At 36.0% G+C, this 4,042-nt stretch overlaps 1 pseudogene; it reads left to right on the top strand.

The window, feature by feature from the left end:
- Positions 1-2,496: 2,496 nt before the first annotated feature.
- On the top strand, positions 2,497-3,368 carry LOC123247375 (annotated as a pseudogene).
- Positions 3,369-4,042: the final 674 nt, after the last annotated feature.

The raw sequence follows: 4,042 nt of genomic DNA, 5'->3' as shown, positions 1-4,042 counted from the left end.
GCAATGAAGACCTAGTTATAAGGGGACAGCTGGGTAGCTCAGTGGATTGAAAGCCAAGCCTAGAGACTGGAGGTCCTAGGTTCAAATCTGACCTCAGACACTTCCCAGCTATGTGATCCTGGGCAAGTCACTTAACCTCCCCTTGCCTAGCCCTTACCACTCTTCTGCCTTGGAACCAATACACAGTATTGACTCCAAGACGGAAGGTAAGGGTAAAAAAAAAAAAAAAAAAGACCTAGACAGAGATAGAGCAAGCATTTATTGAGCCCATTGGCAATACAGATACAAGTAAGCAAGAACTTAGGGAGCTCACATTCTAATAGGAGACACAACACAAGAAGGTTAGCTGAAAGGTGGGGCAGGGTGGGTGGAAAGGACGACACCTTAAGAAAGTGACAGAAAAAGCCTAATTCCAGATGAGATTAAGGTCAACTATCAAACAGAGCCCAAGGTGGTTCTAAGCCCTAACTTCAAAATTGGGGCTAGGGAGGAAAATGGTATGGAAATGGTCAGGATGTTGAGATTTGGCAACATAAATTTGTTGTAGATTCAACTAACATGGTTTTGTGATTTCCTCTATCTCCCTTCAGAAGTTGGTCAACAGGAATACAGAAGGTGGGCATTAGGAATAATTCTAGGGTAAGATTTTGACAGTGATCGGCAATAGTACGAAGAGGCAAGGGATTCAAAAGTCAAGTAGGGAGTCTAGCAAACACTAATAACTAGAGAATACCAATTATAGGGCAATTCAAGAAATATCTATGAGAGAGAGAGAGAGAGAGAGAGAGAGAGAGAGAGAGAGAGTGTTAGTTAGTTTAGTTGTGACAAGGTTCCTGACAAGAATTTGTGATTTAGTAAAGTCAGGCAATAATACACTGCACTTGGTACTCTAGCAAATAGTTACTTTGGGAGTAGTCCTAATAAGTAAAGAATAAGGTATGTTCTTTGTCTTCAAATCAATAACAATTTATCTACTTGGACAGACAAGGCAAACCCATCAAACACTTAGAAACAAGACAGTATATAACCAAATGTTAAAATGTGTGATAAAATTTCAGAAAAAAAGGGAAGATCAGAATTATAGGAGGAAAATCACTAATCTGTTGATACCTTCTGACCTAGCAAGTCCCATTAGTGGTCATATGCCCCAAAGAGATCAAAGACAAGAAAGGTCTTAATGTATCAAAATATTAATATAACAGAACTTTTTATGGTAGCTAAACATTGAAGATAAGGTAGGCATTCATTGGGGGAGAACTGAACAAACCACAGTGTATAAACAAAATGGAATATTTTTATAGGAAATAAAAGTAAGAAATTTGTAGAACTAAGAGAAGACTGGTATGATTTGATACAGAGAATAAAGCAGAACCAGGAGAATATAAATAATTACTACTTAATGTAAACAAAACTACCAAAAGACAATTAAACTCTGAAAAAATACAATGACAAGACTTGGTCCAATAGAACAGAAGATGAAATTTATTTTTATGGCAGTAGAAAAGTGTGGGATTATGGGTGCAGAATGTTGCATGTTCTATTTAAAAGTGCTTTAATATTTATCTTAATTAACTTTTCTTTATTATTAGGTTATGATGGGGAGGGAGAAGTGGGTAAGGCATATATTGGCAAATAATTAGAATTAAAGGATATATTTTTTCAAAAAGTAATGAATTCTGAGGCACATGGGATTTAAGAGTTGAAGCCGGAATTAGACCAGACCTTAAATTTAAAATTCCTAATGAAGAGATAAGAAGGCATTTTGGTTAGGGCAAACAGAATAGGCCTGAGCAGTGGACTGCAGCAGAAGCAACCTGAATAGAACAGAAGTTTTCCTGTTGGGGAGTGGAAAGACAGATCAGAAGACGACTGTGGAAGGTTTGGTGTACAGGCTGAAGCTGTATTTGATCTGGTAGATACCAATTTGTAAACAAGTGTGGTGATTCCTTCTTAGGAAAGGTGGTAATTCAGAGTCGGACAGACCAGTCAGTTTAGGAGCTACCCCTAGTGTGATGAAATTATGGTGCCAAGGGGTAGTATTGTCAAAATATTTTTTAAGAAGCATTATCAAATTAGATATTTGTTAAAGGGCTTAGCAGAGTTCCTGACACAAGTGCTATAAAAATGCTCATTCCCTTCCCAGTGGCAATGAGAAAAGAATAAGAGAAACTATCAAAGAAGAATCAATAGAAAATAATGATTAAATATCAGGATGAAGAGACAAAAATAAAAATAAAAGGTTTGAAGCTTAAGGGAAAGTGGAATTGGCTGAACTGTCAGCTCTAGATGTCAATTAATAATTTGAATATCAGTTTGGAAGTCTCTAATAGAGTACCCTGGGAATCAGTTTCCTGTGAAGTTTAACATTTTAAAAATGACTTGGAGACATAAATGGTAGGCTCTTCAAAATGAACAGATAGAGCTTTGGGTCCCACAGTATGAAGTCTTGCCATCACTGTTCTTTAGGGAGCAAAGGTGGAGGCAGTGAGACCAATTATGGAAGAAGTTCAGAAAATATCTGAAAGAATTCTTTTAGAACCCTACAGGTACTTATTTCAATTACCAAGTAAACAAGTGAGAACCAAACTTTCACAGGCATTCAAATCACTGGCTGAAAGTTCTGGAAGATAAGACAGATTATCATTGAAGTTACAGAGAAGCTATATAATGCCAGTTTACTCACTGATGACACTGAAGACAATTCAAAACTATGCTGTGGCTTTCCCATTGCCCACAGCATATATGGAATTCCATCTGTAATCAATTCCGCCAATTATGTGTATTTCCTTGGACTAGAGAAAGTTTTAACTCTCAATCACCCAGACGCAGTAAAGCTCTTTACCTACCAAGCATCAGGGACAAGGCTTAGATATTTACTGGAGGGATAAACTACACATGTCCCACTGAAGAAGAGTATAAAGCTATGATGCTGCAGAAGACAGGTCGACTTTTTGGATTAGCAGTCGGTCTCATGCAGTTGTTCTCCAACTACAAAGATTTAAAGCCATTCCTTAATACATTTGGTCTCTTTTTCCAAATTAGGGATGATTATGCTAACCTACACTCCAAAGAACACAGTGAGAACAAAAGTTTTTGTAAAGATCTGAGAGCAAATTTTCACTTCCTACTATTCATGCTATTTGGTCTAGATCTGAAAGCACTCAGGTTCAGAATATCTTGTGGCAGAGGAAAATAACCATAGATATTAAAAAATACCGTGTACATTATCTTGAGAATGTAGGTTCATCAAAATATACTTAGGGAGTTTGAAGCTGAAGCCTATAAACAAATTGAAGCAGTTGGTGGAAATCCCAAGTTGGTAAATTTAATTAAGCTTTTTAAGTAAGATGTTCAAAGAAGAAAACTGATAGTTTTAAAACCAGTATTAGTTTGGTGGCTTACTTTAGCCAGAGCTTTTGCTTAGTTCACCTGTCACCAATTTAAAATATCAACCAAGCTACTAGCCTTTGAAAATCATTGGATGAATAATGACACGAACCAAATATTATTCTGTCAGTCCCCATTGGTCATAAGCACAGAGAGGCAATTACAAAATACAGTTGTGGTTTTTTTTTCTTTCTCTATTGTCCACCAAGGCACAAAATTAAATGGGTCAAGAATGGCCAGATTTGAATTAGTGATATATGGAATAATTAAAAATCTCTGCCTTATGTAGCCAGATTTATGAAAGAACTGAAGACTATTGCTGTGAATGCTTCATTCTTGTCGATAAAGAGAAATTCAGCCTTTCTGGATTGGATTCTTATCTTGCTATTTTCCACAGTGCTGTAATAATTTTAAAAATACTTTGAATTTTTCATTGTAATGATGATCATAAAGAAATCTCCAATAAAAATAATCATGGTTATTTGCTGCTACAGGATGGATATTGTACTTCGTGTGTGAATGTTTGCTTTTATCTATACACATGTAGGTATGTATATATGTATATCTGCCTTAAAATGGTTTTGTTCCAAAAATATCTTTGACTACATACATAGCTAGAAATTAAAAGTCTTATAAAACAAAGGTTTTAGTAGAT

Source organism: Gracilinanus agilis, chromosome 4 (genome assembly GCF_016433145.1).
Source record: "Gracilinanus agilis isolate LMUSP501 chromosome 4, AgileGrace, whole genome shotgun sequence".
In the NCBI taxonomy this organism is placed as follows: domain Eukaryota; kingdom Metazoa; phylum Chordata; class Mammalia; order Didelphimorphia; family Didelphidae; genus Gracilinanus; species Gracilinanus agilis.
Note: the sequence above shows the minus strand (reverse complement) of the source record. Positions and strands in the feature narration are given on the sequence as shown.